This window comes from Macrotis lagotis, chromosome X (genome assembly GCF_037893015.1).
Source record: "Macrotis lagotis isolate mMagLag1 chromosome X, bilby.v1.9.chrom.fasta, whole genome shotgun sequence".
NCBI classification, from domain to species: domain Eukaryota; kingdom Metazoa; phylum Chordata; class Mammalia; order Peramelemorphia; family Peramelidae; genus Macrotis; species Macrotis lagotis.
Genome location: NC_133666.1, coordinates 476,862,144 through 476,881,768, shown reverse-complemented (window position 1 = coordinate 476,881,768; position 19,625 = coordinate 476,862,144). Strand labels below are relative to the sequence as shown.

Sequence of the window (19,625 nt, the reverse complement as noted above, 5' to 3'; positions counted from 1 at the left end):
GACCTAATGAAATGTATTCCAGATGCACTTGTTTAAATGTTCCCTAGATCAAACTTTTCACTAATTCAGACTGACATCTCCATGTAAAGATAAGAGAGCTTTTACCAAATTTAAAGAAATGCTGAAAAATTAGTTTACATTAAAATATGCAAGATGATGTTCCACTAAGAGAAAAGGAAGTGCAAGAGAAAAAAAATTTAGATAATACAGATTCATGAAAAAGTTCTGTAAAGATTTTTTTTTGTTTTGAGTTTAGTTGGTGTTGTATTTTTTTGGTTGTTGATAACAAAGACTGCAACCATCAGCCAATTTAAAATCAACTTCAATTTTGAAAAGAATATAGTTCTTGTTTATTGCATTCATATTATAAAATTAGCTTGATGCTAATTTTTAGGGAATATTATACAGACCTTTTGGCAGTTTTATTAATAAAAGTCAGATTTCACTTTAGCATATGACTATATGTGTCAACAGTTATATTATGATTCATGCTAGGCTCCATTTTTACATTTGAACCCCAAAAGATATTTCTATGGAACTATGAAACACTTGAGTGGGTACTCCTCTTCCACGAGGGCAAATTACAACTGATTCTGTTTTATCAGACACTTGTTCATTTCCCCCTATAAATCCTAGTTAGGGGTTTGTTCCAACAACCTAAGGGACCTGCTTTGACATTGCAAGGCTAACAAAAAAATATCCAGGCAGTCCATTCTTTATTCCTCATTCTCTACCCTGAACAGCTCATGCCATGAGTCAGAAAAGCCCCTTACCAGTATGCTCACTAGTATTGATAGGAGGGGTAGGAGGGTTGGGGGATAAAATACACACATGCACACACACACACACACACACACACACACACACACAAACAGAAGTGTGGCTCATAGTACAAGGGCATTAACATCCCACCAACTTCTTAAAGTCCTCACTGGGATATGCTATCTTCTAAATTCTTTATAATATGCAGAGGAAGAGATGAATGGGATCAAAACCAGTATTTGATATGCTGCTTCAGTATATAGAACAATACACAATGTGATAGGACATAGTCAGAGTCATAGAAGGGGACAGAGCTGAAAAAGGTCAATGGTCAAGAATCAAGGTCAATGGTCAAGAATCAAGGTCAATGCCTGCATATTTACTTCTACTGACAAACTGCTTGATGTTCACTATGAAGTGAATGCTGTCAAATTAAGGAAGGATTGGGAAATATTTTCTCCCCTTTCTTATCCAAGAGACTTTAATAAATATTCTATTTGACAGGATGAAGAGATTTGACAGGATGAAGATTCACCAAACTTTTATCAAAGCAAGAAAATAAACAAGCATTCCTGGCTTGGGCAATAATTTGTTGAGAAAATACAAAGTTTTACAGCTTATCTCAGAAACTGCCTAGCACAATTTCAGTAACCATGAAGCTTCCTAACTAAAAAATACAGAAAAGATATTTTTCATATGAATCCACAAAGATATAATTTTAATGCCTTATTGTTGTATAAAGGCAACATGAGGATTTGGAAAGCCATATCTATAGAGTACAAGCTGCGATTCTTGAAAGGATTCCAAAATTGACTATTTTCTCTTTATGGTTTAGTCTGCTAAATATTGTCATGTTGATCACTAGAAGGCTGGACACAGTAACGCATGAATTAAATAAGTAAACAATACAACTCTCAGTCTGGAGATAATTGACAAAGTGACAGAGTGGTGGACAAAGGAGCAGAGGTTACCAAGAATCAAATAATTCCTAGTCTGTGAATAAATATTATTAATTCCCCTCATGGGAGATCTTTGGTATACATTTCCCAAAATGATATACTTTTTTGGAGCATAAAAATGACTAGATATGAAGTCAGGAGATTTAGTTCATAGTTTAATTCTCATACAACAGTATGTCATCATCGCAAAATTATATAATCTCTCTGGGTCTTATTTTTTCACCCACAGAAGCAGGATAAAAATAGTCTTACTGAAAGACAAGTGTGGGGCTGTTGGTGGTGCAGTGGATAGAGCACCAGCCTTGGAGTCAGGAGTACCTGAGTTCAAATCTGACCTCAGACACTTAATAATTACTTAGCTGTGTGGCCTTGGGCAAGCCACTTAACCCCATTTGCCTTGCAAAAAAAAAAAACAAACAAAACCTGAAAGACAAGTTTGAGACATAGATAGAATGAAGGTTGTATCTCAGCTACATAATAACTATATTATTATGACCAAGTCATTTAACTTCTTGGTGTATAAGCCATCTTTAAAAGACAGGGATGAGTTGCTGTTTCATATTAGTGGTAGGAGACTGCATCCTAAGAACAGCCCACATAAATAAACAGAGATTAACTTGCCCCACTTCACACAAAATATCTTTACAATCTACTTCAATGGATCACTATGAGGCAAGGACTTAACATACCTTAAATTAAATGCATCATTATTCATGTTGATATTTTTGCTATTATTGAAACCTGAAGACACTGAGAAGTTACTATTAAACAGAAGAGGAGTTGACAGGTTCTCTAAAAAAAAGCAACTAAAGAGTCTAATTGCTAGTCTGATTGGGTAGCCAAAAGACAATTTATATTTTTTGAATGGATACTCTGTCATTTTGCATTGATTTACAGATAATACATACCTGGAAACATGATGATGGCTAGGTGACACAGTGGATAGAGAACTAGGCTTATAGTCTGAAGACCTAACTGAAATACAGCCTCAGACACTTACTATATTTGAGACTATGGAAAATTCAGTTAACCTCTGTTTGTTTTAGTTTTATCAATTATAAAATGAGGATAATATTAACAGGGTTCTGTTATTGTGAGGAGTAAATGAGATAATATTTGGAAAGTAGTCATAGTGCCTGGATCATAGTAGGTATAATGTAAATGTTAGTTATTATTGTTGTTTTTATTATTGTTAAACTGATTGTTAAGGAGATAACTGCAATTAATGTATCAACATCTTTTAAAGAGGTGGAGAAATTCTATAAAGAGCTTGATAAAATCTATCAGAATAATGGTGATCATGCCAAATTGGTCAGAGGAAGAGAGAACAGTAAAAATGTGGCACAACAAAGTATTACAAGATTAAGAAATACAAAAGAACTAAGTGTGGGAGGCCATCAAGAAGTTTGATGCTTATGTATTTTTTTTCCCTTTAAGAAGAGCGCTGGAGACGCATGTGATAAGCACTGAACAACATCCAAAAAACTAACTTTATTAATGGACAGGAAATAGTGGTGGTATAGCAATCAATTCATTATCATGTATTTGTGAAGAGTATGATCATCAAATATTTAGAGCAAAGATAGAAATCAACAACAAATGGTAAGAAAAAGAGATATGACATCAATGTACAATTAAATTAAGCCAAATGAAAAAGATGACAAAATGAGAATACTGATAGAGCCCCCCAAACTCAAGTAATAAATATTTGAATTTTAAGTTAAATATTAAAAGAAAGAAGTTTGTCCCAGGAATTCTAGCAGCCTTTATAACTGTTCCACTCCCAATCAGCCGGTAGTTCTACTTCCAGTCCAGTTGTTAGAGCCATTTATCTGGGAAGTAATTTTATGGAAATGTAACCTGTAAACTGCTTCTTCAAGTACTGGAGTCCTTATCTCTTTAGCAAACACAACTACTAATCATCCCCAAAACAAAATTCTTGCCACCAAAATTTTTGGCATTATCAAACAGTATAAAATTAGAAATCCATTTGATTATCTATAGAAATCTATACGATTACATGAATTACCTAATTACTATAAAGACCATCTAACCTGAAGTTAAAACCTCTATGTAGCCTCTTCCATTAAAGTGTTATTTCCTTGAGAACAGGGCCTTCTTTTTCAATTGGTATTATCAATACAAGTACAATACTTTGGATATGTTAAGAGCTTAATGAATTATTTTTCATTCATTAATTTATTCATGCATTCATATTTCTACTTGGTAGTACCACTAAGAGAAAATTGACATCAGAAAAAGCAAAACAAAACATATATTTATACTTTATGTATATATAATATATAAATATAATACATATACATAAGGTATATGTATGACATTTATATGTCTATAGCATACATTTTACTTTTTATTTATATATTATTAAAAATGTGTATAGGCATAATACATATATTTAGATGTCATCTGTTTATACACATATATATATAATATGTTTGTGTATATATTTGTGTATATATATATATATATATATATGTAAACCATCATAACAAAAAATTACCAAATAAGGTAAATTTGACAGAATATTTCTATTGTCTTCAATTCAAATTTACATTGCTTCCGTCTCCTGGATTGAGGGGCCTTTATCATATCTGGGTTTTTTTGGGGGGGTATGGTATCCTAGTAGTTTAATAAAAGTTCATTGTTCTAATTTGAAATGAATTCTCTGCTTTGTTTTTTAACAATAGAACTTGAATCAAATTCCTTAAATGTAAATTGTTGTTGTTTTAGACTACATGTTACTTTCCAACAAGAAGAATTGTTTCTACAATATGAATGTCTTCCTTTCTCCTAAACTGGTCACCTGATGTTTTAACTCAATACTGTTATCCCTTATTTATCAGTAGGAGCGTTATAATTGATGACTGGTTCAAAAAGAAAAAAACACTATTAACTTTCCAGAGCCTCTAGATTCCAGCAAACCCATTTTTAACTAAATCCCCAAGGCAAAGACACTGTTATTCTCCTTAGGTAAACAAGACCACAGTAAAGAAATACATTGTCAAAATATAAATTTACAATACAAACATGCAAATAAACTTAGCCTGAATTAATGTCCTTTTACTACTGTGTGAAAGTCTTTAGTGTGTTAGCATACACATAATTTTGGCTTTATGCATGTTTTACAAAGACATTTGATGTTTATATGATTTTTGAAAACTGTTGCGCATTCTGTTTTTATAATTTTATAAAAAACAAACTATTGGATCCAGGTCTGGGTTTCATTGTTCCCCAGCAGAGCCCCCGTGATTATCCTTTCCTAAGGACAGGAACCCTAACCTCCATAGAAACTCCAAACAATGCACAATCTCACCTTAGTGAACCCCCAAACAAAACACATGTTCCATGGAGACCCCAAAGGCTCCCCAGTCACACTACCTTGCCTCCTATATCCAATACCCTATTAAAAAAAAAACAAAACTTGCCCTACTCACTACCCACTACTGGAGTCTGCTTGGGCCTGATCTGCCATTCCTTACTTCAATAAAAAGCTTTGCATTCACTTTTATTTATAGTGCCATTTTCCTTTTAACTGAGGGTTCTCCTTTTGACCTATCACAAAACCCTGTCTTCCTCTCCTCCCAAACAACAACAAAATAAACAAAAAACTTAGACACAATGTCTTTACAATGAGAAACATCAACACATATGTAACTCTAGTCAGAACAAAACTTTCTATTAAAATTATGATTACTTTTTGGTCAGCTATTTCAACTTATTAAGAAGTCCTCCAAAGAAAGAAAGAAAAATAGGTGAGAATGAAGCCAAGTACAGGGAACTATCACCTTGGTGGTCAAACATACCAATATACAGCAGCTTTGTCTGGCCTTGAAATCAGGAGGACAAATTGAATCCAGCCTTAAGACACTTGATACATACTAGCTACGTGACCCTGGACAACTCACTTAACCCTGATTGTCTTGCATCCAGGGCCATCTCCAATTTTTCTGATTCATATTTGGCCACTGGACCTAGATGACTCTGGAGGAAAATGTGAGGCTGGTGACTTTTCTTCTCCCTTCTCCTGTGCTCCCTGCCATTTCCTTCTCCCTTTTTTCCTCTCTATGTTCTTTTTGCGCTCCTAAGTACTTTCCTAGACCTATGTTAATCAAAGTTTCTCTCTCTTTCTCTTTCTCTTTCAATGAAACTATTCAGTCTGGTCTCAAGTAACTTGTCTCTCCAGATGAAATTTGAAGGTTTGTGAATAAAAATCTGAGCTTTTACATTACCAAGATCTGTTGTGAGTTCTTCAATTAATGCCATCGTTGGGATTACATCACCAAAATTTCTATCAAGAAGAAGAGAATGCTAAAGCTTAAGCTGTCAGCTTAAGGGTACCTCTTTAAAAGGGATGACACTGTGTTGATGGCCCTGATTATTCATATAGTAATATAGATTATATTTCTGTGCATAAAATCAATTAATATCCCTTAAAATAAAGCATAAAACATCACCTCATTTATTACCCTGTCTGATATTTACAGTGGTATTCTTCTTCTGAATGCACATTTTGTCAAATTACAGATACAGGGGCTAGATATATTTTTCTATTTCAGTCTGAACTATCCAAAATACCTTGCAGCAGTACTAGGCTGATAATGATTTCCTAGTAGAAGCCTGCTATTACAAACATTAATACAGAGAAACTGATTCCCAGAGGGTATCATTTGGGGAATTTTTTTGTCTTTTTTTATTCTCTCTCCTTTTTAGGTTGTATCCTTTAGCTAAAATTGTCTTTGAGATGGGAAAATATACTAACCCTTAACTCACTCTATGTTCGATTTCACAAGAGAGAAAATGATGAAACCACATGACGAATAAAAGTTGTTACGTGTCAGATATAAAGCAATCAAAGTAATTACTATGACTAATTGTCATAGAAGAAGTCTATTAAGTAATGGACTACAAAAATATATTCAACAGGATTATATTAATAATGTCAGAAATTTTGTACAGAAAGGACTCATGGCATGAGATTCTAACCATTTTTTTCTTTCATAATAATATTAAACTTCACAATTTCACTGTTTCATCAGCTTTGTGTTTTGCTACTTTGTTTCTTCCTTCTGTTGCTGAGACCAGAGAGAACAATTTGGATTCATATACTGCTTCATATGATAAGTCAATCATGTAAAGGACAAGGTTTTAAATTTATAGCTGCTAAATCTCCACTAAGTTCATGCTTGGAATGTTCTCCCTCCTTATCTCCACCTTTGGGTTCCTTTATATTCCAACTAAAATCCCTTCAAGCAGAAGTTTTCATCCACCCCTTTTAATTCTAGTACTCTCCTTCTATTAAGTACTTCCTAATTATCTTGTATAAAGTTGTCTTGAACGTATTTCTTTGCTTGTTGTCTCCTCCAGTTGATCAGGAGTTTCTTAGGAGAAAAACTATCTTTGACCTCTTCTGGAATCCCCAGTGCTAAATGCAATCCTTAGCATATCACAAATGTTAACTGGCAGATTGAAAAAGGGACCATATTTAGGGATGTTCAATATGCCCAAACATACCAATATACAACAGTTCTCTTTGGCCTTGAAGTCAGGAGGATAAATTGAATCCAGCCTTAGACACTTGATACATACTACCTGTGTGACCTTGGACAACTCACTTAAACTTGATTGTCTTGCATCCAGGGCCATCTCCAGTTTTTCTGATTCATATCTGGCCACTGGACTCAGATGGCTTTGGAGGAAAAAGTGAGGCTGGTGACTTAGCAATGCACCCATGTAAGCAAATTCAATTTATGAGCTTGTCATGGTATCACTTCCCCGATGTCATAGTCTTCTTCAAGCATAAAGGAAAACATCATCATCATCATCATCATCGGGCAATAAAGGTGTTGTAGTAGATAGAGCACAGTCCCTGGAGTTAGGAGGATCTGAGTTCAAATCTGACCTCAGACATTTGATACTTAATAGCTGTGTGACGCAAGTCACTTAGTCCCAGTGTCCACCAAAAAAAAAAAACAAAGCAAAAAAGAATATATTCACATTGACAGAATTCTGTACAATACAGTTCCTATTCCTTATAGAACACAAAAGTCAATCCATGAGCTGCTATATTATTAAAAAAATTATTATCAGCTAGGCTAAATTTCATGTTATGAAATCATGTTATGTGCCTTACAAATTTAAGTGGATGAATTATTAGACAAAAAAATTATGCAACCTGTCACCTAGCTTGTTCTACACAAATAACACAGAGGAATTTAAATAAGGGAATAAAAACCTATTTTGATGTTCTCAGAACAAATGTATAATTTCATTCCCCATCATTGCTTATAATCCATCCTTCTAATGATAGAAACAATCAATTATTTGTGCTATAGTTGAAAGATGTTAGATTGGAAGACAAATCTGAATTCTGGTCCTAGCACTTCCATTTTTAGATCATTAAGTGACTTTAGAAACTTACTTAATTCTAAGGGGGTAAAGAAGACAATCCAAGGCACTAGATTAAATGAAATAAGAAGGCAATGGGGTTACCTAAGGCCACACAACTAGGTAATTATTAAGTGTCGGAGGCCAAATTTGAACTCAGGTCCTCCTGATTCCAGGTACCTGTATCCAGGTACTCCAGGTACCTGATTCAGGTACTCAATCCACTGTCTAGCTGCCCCAACCTTAGGAAAAAAATAATTTCTGGGAATATTGGTGAGCAACACTGATAAATGGGGAAGAATCACAAAAGTCTCTTATGGAACATACTACCTTAGCTGAGCCTTGAAGGAACAAGGTCAATCCAAGAATGCAGAATCAAATATGTGAAGGCATAAAAGTGGAAATGTAATGCTATGGAAAGGTAACAGCAATCAGGTCAAATTGTCTGAATGTAGAGTATATGAGGGGGATCTAATGTGACAAAATCTTTAAGTTTTTAAAGAAACTTAAATGTTAAATAAGCATTTGCATTTTATCTTAAAAGGAAAGAGAGGATCTCTGCTTTTTTGCTTGTTTGTTTGAACTTTGTTTTGTTTTTTAATCAAGGTCAAAATTTTTTTAAGAATAAAAATATCAAGGGGCAGCTAGGTTTCACAGTGGATAGAGCACTGGCCCTGGAGTCAGAAGGACCTGAGTTCAAATCTGGACTCCAGACAGTTAATAATTACCTAGCTGTGTGGCCTTGGGCAAGCCACTTTAAGCCCATCTGCCTTGCAATAAAACCAAAAAAAAGAATAAAAATTCAGTGGGTTGGAAGATAAATTGAGAAGAACAGATAATGGAAGCAGGGATAAAAATATATAATTAGAGGTTGTTGGCAATAAGGTAAAAAGTGATGACCCTCAACTAGGGCAGTTATGGTAAAAATGGAGAGAAGAGAACAGACAGTTATTATTGAAGTGAAATTAAAAAGGCTCTGCAACTGAATGAATATTGTCTTTCAGGTAGGAGACTGGTGAGTAAAAGTTAGAATCAGGGATGACTCTGATATTGGTTACCTGAGTGACTAGAAGGATAATGGTACCCCTGAGAGAAATACACAAACTAGGAAGTGGTAGAATTGTGATCCATATATGATGTGATGACTTAGAGTTGCCTTTGGAACTTATAGATGAAGATTTCTAACAGTAAGTCTATGAGAGGTGAATACTGGTTTTTCACTATATAAAGTGGACCTAGTAAAGCTTAAAACTCCATAAAAGAAGAAGTGTAGTGACAAATATATAAAATGGGAAAAACATACATCATAACCTTAAAAGAAGAAGAATCAGTAGTAGCAGCCAGGCAAGTTAATGCCATGAAAGTTTAAGAGATGAGGGTTTATTTAGTAGAAGCATTTGGAACACAGTATGAAAGGATGACACTGAATTTAATTGCCTAGCAAGAAATTATTAGAGAAAACATTTTTAGTTTCAGTGGGTAAAAGAGAAATGAATAATAGTAAGGAACAAGAGGAGTTTAGATGTCTTTTTCCTAGAATTTTCTGTGAAGGATAGCTTGAGGTGGTTACATAGTTAAATAAAGGGATAATAGTAAATGTTCCTTGAAGGACTTGGAAATCTGGGAGTGTTTTTAGGAAGTTGACAAGTAGATAAAACATGCCACAAATTATATTAAAGTAGTACACAAGTCAATCTTTATGGCATAGGACAAGAAGAAGTATAATAAAATACTGTTTAATGGCCTACTCTATCTAAGTCTACAGATTATTTTCCTCAGTGAACAAGATTATTTCCCATCATGGGAAGTGAGAGAAGAGAATAGCTTCCCAAAAGGGATTTATAGCTATTAGGACTGTGAATTGGTGCTTGAGAGAAATCATTCTTTATATTCACAGGCATTTTTCACTGAAGTACAACATTCAGTCACTAAATGACCAGGGGGCCTACACAAATTCAGCATAAAAATGACAATATATTATCTAGTTTATCTGTCATAATTCACCTTAGTTTCTATAAAAGAATAGCTAATTTACAATAATCTAAATTCCTGAATTATCTAAGATAAAAAGGAAAAAATATGTATCTGAGACTGATAAAATTATTAAAATGGCCACATTAATACATGTAGTACACATCTTATCTCTAAAAAAATAAACAATCTCCCCCCCAAAAAATAACACCCAAGAAAACCCTTTAGTTTATTGATTACTCCAATGCTCCCTGTTCATAAGGGATCATATTTTCATATTATGAATTTCAATGTTCTGACAACAGAAATGCTTAGCAACTAAATGGACAACTAAAAGACAATTAGTGCTTTCCCTGACTGATACTCTTCAAGGAGAAGTTGGAGGAACACTTGTTTGATATATTATGAAGGAGATGCATGTTTCAGATAGATTGGACTAGATTATTTGTAAGGACTTTTCTAACTTTGTGAATACAAGTCTATGAAAATTTGCAAAGAATTTAGGATTTCCAACATCTCTTCCATGTCCTCTGGATTCTTGTTCAATACAAGTTGATATTTAATGGTTAAGTACTTCTGAAAAAAAGACATGGATTCCTTCACAGATTTTTGATTGTGTGGGAGAATGTACTATATGAAGTAACGGAAGAGGGAAGGTTTTCTCCTTTTTTAACTGTTCTTGAGATGATTATTGTACTAGGAATAAAGAAATTCATCACTGGTGGCTGGCCACATGATTTTTAACTCATCAGACAAGGTATCCAATAAAAAAGATAAATACATTTTTATATTTATATAATGTTCTTTAGTTCTCTAGAATTTTTCCAGTGGCATAATGGCAGGAAACAGGAAAGAGGATGCTAAGAATCATAGTTTTCAGTGAATTTCAACTCTAACTTAGTTCACATTCTAAATGTGAAATACTTGTTCAATAACCAATGAAGGAACACACTACTGGAGTGCTTTAATTGAATTAATGTTGACATTGTGATGATAAATGAAACCAGGAAATTCCAAAAAAGGAGGCTGTAAAGCTCAAAGGTTTTCTTTAGTGAGGTAAATACAGAGTTGGTTTTATAATGCATCCAAGGGCAACACAAAATACCATTTTATGTGATATTTGAACATCTTGTTTTGAAGTATTCATGATACATTTATGCCCAAAATACCATATATATTATTGTAACTTATCTGGCAACATATGTTGCAGAGTATGAAAAACCCCAAAAGAAATTGATGAGACCCTCAAAATTAAAATCACAATATTTCTGATATTCAATGACTTTAATGAAAAGGTGAGCACAGATAATGAAAGATAAAAACAATTAATAATCTGCAGTCAGTACTGTTCTGGCAGGTAGGTGACACCTGGCTATACTGGAATCAAGAAGACTTATCTTTCTGAATTCAAATCTTATCTCAAACACTTACAAGCTCTGTGACCCTGAGCAAGTTACTTAAATCTGTTTACCTCAGTTCCTTATCTGTAAAATGAGCTGGAGAAGGAATGGCAATTTACTCCACTATCATTGCCAGGAAAACTCCAAATGGTATCACAAAGTGTTGGATATGACTTAATGAACTGAAGCAGAGGTGGGATTGAGGAACAAAAAGCTTATCTGAGAACCATAGACATTTCTGCCCAGAAGGGTAGATGCAGCCAACTCCTTTGAGTGAGCTTAGTACAAGCTAATACCAAATCCTTACTTTTGAAGGGGACCGGGATAATTGCTATCAAGATCATTGAATGTCAAATTTAAATGTGCTTTGAAACAATATGGAAAAGATAAGCTTTTGGGGGGACAAATATCAAACCATTAATATCAAGTAAAACAAAAGCTACATTGATGAGAAGAGAGAATCATGACTACTTGAGAGAGCAATATATTTTTATCTGATATCTAACTAGCAAAATGAATAAAAGTGATTTAAAATTATGTGAAAATTACAAAAATATAATAAATTAACTGTTCCACAATAATAGCATATTTGTGCTATTTTGCTCACTAGCTCATTGCAGTGTGACAAACAAAGTTATTTGAAGAGCCTTACAATTTGATTATTTAGCCATTCTTTTCTTTTCAGTGGCTCATACCTTTGATTGACATAATTAAGACCTATGTGAGCTTCCATCAAGATTTTCAAATGTCTAGGCATATGCTTTTCTCTATTATAACAGCCTTCCAATTCATTTCCTTGTCCTTATTGATTCCCTTTTTCAACATCTTTAACCTGGCTGCCAAAATATTCTTCCTAAAACTCAGGTATAACTTTGTCACATCAATTCTCACAAGAAAACAATGACTTTATTGCCTATAGAATAATTTAAAATAGTAACAATAATAAATATGGTAGCATTTATATAGCATTTTAAAATTTATGAAGAGCCTTATATTACTATATCTTTGTAACAACTGTGTGAGATAGGTACTATTTTTCTATTTTACAAATGAGGAAACTAAGGCAGAGAGATGTCAACTAACATACCAGTATCACCAGCTAATAAGTATCTGAGGTTGAATTTTTACTCAGATAATCTTCAGGTCCATATCCCGGAAAAAGCAAATTTTTTAACATGGTCTCTAAGGAGCACTACAACCTTACTACAACTTACTTTTCCACTCTTTTCACATTTTAGTCTTCTTTATGTACCAAATGAGGCAAAAATGAGCTGTAAGAGCTTTTAGTTTTTGCCCCTATCTCATTCTGGCCACCCCTTTTCCATATTAATGATGCATTTTTTGCCTGCTAATGTCAGTTGAAATCCTGTACCTTCTTCAAGCTTTCAATGATCCTCAAAATTGAAGTTATTTTCTCCTACAAATTTTCTGAGAATTATTTATGTGGCTTCTTCATATGCATTTTATTACATTTTAAACTGCACTCTTTTTTTGCTCATGTGTCTTAAAGTACCATGTTGGTTAACTCTTTAACCACACTGTCTTGGTTAAATCTTTGCACACAGAAGGCACTTAATAAAATTTTGTTAAGTGTATTGAATTCTTTTACTTTATAATATTCGGAAAAAGGTTCTCATAAGTATTGATATTTGAAAGCACAGATAATAAACAAAATAAAATATAGCATACTCCCATAAGAGAATTTATCAATATATTTGTAAAATTAATGTATTAATTAAGAGTATTTGCAAGTAATCAATAAAATTGTTAGACACATAATTCACAAATATCTATATTAATCATCTAATAGTCATTTGGTAATATGCCATCTAATTAAAAATTTGTGCACCACACTTGAGAATTAAAACCAAAGAGAAGCATATGAAGTAGATGGAGAGTTAGATAAATATTCAAAAATCAAGGGGCAAAATTTGGGAGAGATTCAAATTATATTAGCTTTCACAATAATTCACAGTAATGTTCGTCTACAAACATAATAAAATAGTGGCAGAATGTATTGGACAGAGTCCCAGAGTGAACTCTCTCTCTCTCTCTCTCTTTCTCTCTCTCTCTCTCACACACACACACACACACACACACACACACACACACACACACACACATACACAGAGTGAACAATGATAATATGAATATAGCAAATGTCTATTTCAAAACATCATGTGCACACAAAAATACATATATGCAAATTTAAATATAATAGTTTATGGGTTCACTATGTATAGGTATACACATTGTAAACATGTACACTATTCACTATGTATATGCATCTATGAACACAGATATATGCACATGCATGCATGCATATGCACATATGCATGCATGTGTCTTTTAATAAAGTTTTTGCACATCTTAAACCTTTTATATATCTCCCCTTGTAAAATACAGATACATGACATCATAAGTAAGTTTAAAGTGACTTGCTCAAAGTCATGTTACTTGTATGTGTCAGAAGAAGAATTTACCCACTGTTATTTTGTAGCCTCACAAATAAAAGTAATAATTCTTCAAAGAAATTTAATTATACTTAAAATGAAAAAAAATGGATAAAGGATACCAATTATTCAGGCTAAATTATGCAATTGCCTGAATATTAAAATCTTTCCCTCCCTCTCTTTCTTTCCTTCCTTCCTCCTTCCCTTCCTTCCTTCCTCCCATTCTTCCTCCCTCTCTTCCTGTAGGTTAAGGGGATCTGGGAGGGAGGAAAAAAATAAATCCTTCATAATTTTATAAATACAATTATCTTATTCTATCTTTAGGAAAGATCATTTTCCTGTAAATATCAAAACAAAAAAAACAAGGTTCATTCATTTATTTTTTCTTCACCTTCCAGAAAGTCTTTTTGCAAGATCTAATAGCATGCCTGATCTATGGTGATTTTGAACAACAGGCTATTGCTACAAGCACAATACCTTATAATATGATTATTCCATAGATAAACAGAAACTATTTTTTCATACTTTGCTTAATGCCTGAATTGTTTACTTTTCCTGACTTTCATACACAACTTGAAACATACCTTCTCATTAAGGTTTCTGACAGCATTCTGTTAATTTAGCCAAATTTCAGTTTTTAAATAAATTATACATGACCATTTTGATAAAATAGGAAATGAAAATTCTACATTTTCTATAAAATCTTAAAGAGAATTGGAACCAGCACTGGTCACAGAATAAGAATACCTGAGTTTAATTCCTGGAGTATGCAGTAATGTGAGTTACTGTGAGTGAAGATAGGTCCACATGTGTGAAAATTATGGATATATATATATATATATATGTATATATATATACACTCATCATTTAAGGACAGAATTTAGTATGCTACTCTCATTTCAATGCTGCAAATATATTTCTAAATTTTCCTTATCATGAAGAAAAAATAAGTAAAGTTTCTCATATACTTGTTATCTTAAAGAAATTAAAAAACCCTCCCTCAAATCACTGGCCAAAATACTCAACCCTAAAAGACAAACTACAAGACAAAATAGAGTTCCTTTAATTTAATTTTCTCATCCGCCTATATTTGCTACCAGTTGCAACTCGGATTAAATTTTCATCACATCTCTTGACACCATGGGAGAAAAGTGATTGATTGTAAGTCTGTGGGGTTTTCAGCATCTCTATAGGAAGAAATCAGATTGTCAATGTTTGATGAAGGGTGATGTGTGAATCAATCAAGCAGTCAATCAGTAAACTTATTAAGTGCTTTCTATGTGAATTAATGATGTTAAGCGCAAGGATGGAATATTACAGCACTGTCAATGAACCTGTGTTGAGCAAAGTTTAATTTGATGTAAAAGATCATATGAAAAATAAGAGCCAAATTTTATTTGCGATTAGGGAAACCCTGGAAAGCACACAGGATAGTGACATCATAGAGTTCTTGCCTTTTGTCTCTTCCCTTAGACTCTCTGCTAAAGCACACAGGAAATGTCTTTCTTATTATTTTTGTCAACCTGGGTCATGTTTCATGAGCTCACACATGTACAGCATATAACAGTGTAAGAGATGATGTCACTATGATAGAAGTTCCAATCTAGTATTGTTTATCTGAATTGAATCACAGATGATCTTGTTCCAAGGGAAAGCATTTTGATATCTAAATTGTATTGCGTTGTTGGGGAATGGGGGGAAAAGACAAACATTGAGAACTTTATATCCTGATATGTACTTCACATGCATCGTGGGAGCAAGGTACCTCAACCCTTTCCAAGTTAGGCCAGACATTCCTGAAGTTGCTAAAACTATTCAAGAGACAGATGGAATAGGAAACCAAAAGTATAGGCTGTTGGCATTACTTCCTGTTAGCTTAAGAACAAAATATCCAAGTGTAGCTCCAGATGTGTACTTTTTCTTGGCTGGAATGGAAAATCACAATGGACAATTTTGAGGAAGGAGTGCTTTGCTGAGCTGAGGTAACTCGGGAGTATCCTCATTGCATATAGTTTTTAAATGCCCTTCTCTTTTTAGTACTAAGTAATCTTCATTTAAAAAAACCTTTTTCAATAATAGAATTGTCTCATTTCATCCCAGTATCAAAAATTAACTACCAAGGGACTGGTCTACTTGAATCAGTCCCAGTCTAGAATGACATATAGCCTGGTACAATTCACATTTAGGACTAAAGAATCAGCATTGCTCTGGGGAGAGAGAAGAGAGATGGAGCTGAGGGACAAAAAAAAAAATTTATAATATTTTTGAAAAACTATGGTAACCTAACATTCCTTACAACTCTGTCTTTTCATCTGTAAAATAAGGTCAATAACACTTTCATCTCAAACTTCCTATGAAGACTGGGAGAAAAACATTGGGTAAATATTGAATAATGGTTATGAATGCATAAGTGGGACTGTTAATATTATCATTACTGTATTTCATACCCTGATATCATTTCAATGCCAAGAGACTGTGAGGAAGAATCCCTATGGTGAACATATGTAACATGTAAATAAAAACTGAAAAAAATGAGCAGTCGTGCATGGGTAGCAATCTGCAGCACCAGAAAATATAAACATTTTATATGGTAGGAACTTACATGACATCACAGATCATATTTGAATTTTTCAATATTTTATTATTATTTCCCATCAAACTTCAAGAGACATACTGGAAATTCCTGCTTTACAAGGAGAGGTTGAGTTGTTCATACAACTTAATATATAAGGATTGAGGGGATATCATGATGCCCATTTTCTTAAAAAAAAATCCAAAAAATCTTAAAAAATCCTTCAGAAAGGATCACAACAACTTTTTTGGGTATACTTCATTGTTGTATTAACTTGGTCCAACAGATCTTATAAAATTATAGATTTAGGGATGTTTTAGAGTTGAAGCCCAGATAATGCTTTTATGACAGAGCAGGATAAATGCTTTTTTTCCTGACAGGAAATTCAGTTCTTTTTCTTGAAATTGGATCCATGTCATGATTTTCTCTATCTTTTCTTATCTTAGCCACTGCTGAAACTTAAATTACAGTGGAACAGTTTTATTCTAGACAAATATGAATTACAAGGTTTGGTTTTCCTATTTACCTGACCACCTAGAGAGAGTGAAATCCATTAAAGTCTCTGTCTCTCTCCCTTATTGTCTCTTTCTCTTCTGTATTCATGTCCCAAACCAGACAGTGTGCTGATGTCTGCCAAATGGCATCAACAAGTCAGTTAAGCCAGTTGTTAAGGCACTGGCTTCTGGAGTTCTTCTGTCAATAAAGACTCAGTCTGATGTGTTAGTGAAGGGACTGGCATATGACCACTGTGCTCTCATCAGAGAATGAAAGGGTCAATAAAAATAACTGCTATATGCATACCATTAAATTGTTACATATGCATTTCAATCTGGAAGTGATAGGCATTTTTCATTTCTGAATTATTTGGGTTTTGTGTTAATATGATCAGTTTAAGAATGATATTCCAATACAAATTACTTGAGTAAGGGTGGCTTGCTGTTTTTATTTTATTAAATGTTCTTGAAAAAACTACCTAAGAATTTGTGACATCTCAAAGTGTAATGGCTCAGAAGGTGAATCTCATGTTCAAGGTTCATTTAGAGAATCCTACATTTGAATGACAATATTCTTTCCAACAAATTCAAAAAGTGGTCATTCAAACTTTACTTAGAAATCTCTAGTGGGGGAATGGGGGTGGGAAAAGCATTATCTCATAAGTCATGCAACTTTTGAATAGTCTTGAATATTAAGAAGCAAGCCCCCCACCACGTGCCCCTTACAGACAACTAGATGATATAGTAGCTAGAGTATAGGACCTGGAGTCAGGAAAATCTCAGTTCAAATTTAGCCTCATTCACTTACTAGCTATGTGACCCTGAACAAGTCATTTAATCCAGTTAGCCTCAGTTTCCTCATTTGTAAAATGAGTGGGAGAATGAAATGGCACACCCTTCCAGTAATTTTGCCAAGAAAACCTAAAATGGAGTCACAGAGAGTCAAACACAGAGAAACTAGAAGACAAACACAAATTCTCCCTTAAATTAAGGCACATATCATTCTCTCTGTATTTAAAAAATAGTAGATAATGACATACTGCTATGAAATCTGCAAACCATTAAAGATACATAGATTGCTTGATTTAATGATCAAGACAAAACTGTCAAATGAGAATGATGGGGCTTTATTTCCTCTTTCTTTTCAATGAGGAAATTGAGAATTAGAAAATTTGAATGATAGTTTTACACAGGTTCAAATAGCTAATAGATGCCTGAAGCAATCTTTGAATTTGGATCTTTCACCTTTAAACCTAGTGCACTTTTCATTCCATTACCCCATCACTTTCCCATTATTTCTGGTTCTGTTCACTGAGGCTGAGTAGAACATGCCTGATCCCTCTCCCAAAAATAATACTTCTAAAAATCTTAAACTTTCATGTTCCCTTTATGTTTTCTCTGTTCTGGGCTTAACAGCTCTAATTCTAGAAGTCACTTTTTATATGGCACCTTTCCAACTTAACAATGTTCTTCCCAAAATATGGTAGCTAGAGTACTGCAGGCACTATCTGATCAGAACAAAAGATATGGCAGCCCAATTAAAATTTTTTTGACCCAGCTCATCATCATAAAGGTAAATATAGCATATTGTATACCCATGAGTCTCAATACCCTTATATCTGTAAAATTGTAGACTGATTCAGCATGATTGTGAGGAGAAAAGTGATTTGACAAATTTAAAGTGTTTTACAAATGTTAATTTTCATCATTCATATAGAGTGAAAATGGAAGAGTAGAAGATATTATGGACACCTTGGCATATACTCCAGGATTGTCGTGTGTGTGTGTGTGTGTGTGTGTGTGTGTGTGTGTGTGTGTGTGTGTAATGAAATAAACCCTCTATAACTTATTGTTTGATGAAATTTGTTTCTTTCTTGTAAAAGTTGAGCTCTGAAAAAGAAATCCATTGATAATCGTAGTTAACCTACTTCCTGGGTAATCAAGGTTTGATTGTTTTTTGTGAAGCTTTAATAGTCATCTCTGACTATGGATAGTGATAAAATAATATTTATTTGACTTTTTTCCTTGAGTCATTATGTAATGAATGTCTGGAGTAAAGATTTAGGACACATACCTTATTCTCAAGCAATGTATCTTTAGACTAGATATTTTCTAAAGTACAACATTTTGATCCTATGCCTTACTTACTGGTGGTACTGAGAGTTTTAGGTGGGTTTTTATTTGATGCTTTATGCTTTAAAGTATGGATATGATACAGAGGACTCAATAATCCTGAAATAACTTCAATGAAAATCTTTAGGAAAAGTTTTCTCCCTTTACCCTCCACTCAATAAGGTCAACATCTGATAGATATCAGTGGGATCAAGAAAGCTACTTTTCCATCTCTTTCAAAACAGACAGATCAATGAAAGGTCCTAAATCATGTAATTTATTCTAAAAATAATTTGTTTATAAAGGAAATTTGTAATGTCTGTTAGCAACAAAGAATAAATTTGTTATAGGCAATAGACTAGTTGGTTTCATAATGATCATTTTTTCCACGCATTTTTCAGGTAAGAAAACTGATGGTCAGAGAGATTAAATGATATTCTCAAAGTTGTACAGTTTAGGAGTGACAAAATTTGAATTTAAGATTTTGACTACATGTT

At 33.6% G+C, this 19,625-nt stretch overlaps 1 protein-coding gene across 1 annotated transcript in view; it reads right to left on the bottom strand.

Annotated features, from left to right (window-relative positions):
- CDH7 (cadherin 7) overlaps positions 1 to 19,625 on the bottom strand; it is a 193,393-nt gene that overhangs the window by 126,883 nt on the left and 46,885 nt on the right. The gene's annotated exons all lie outside the window — the stretch shown is intronic.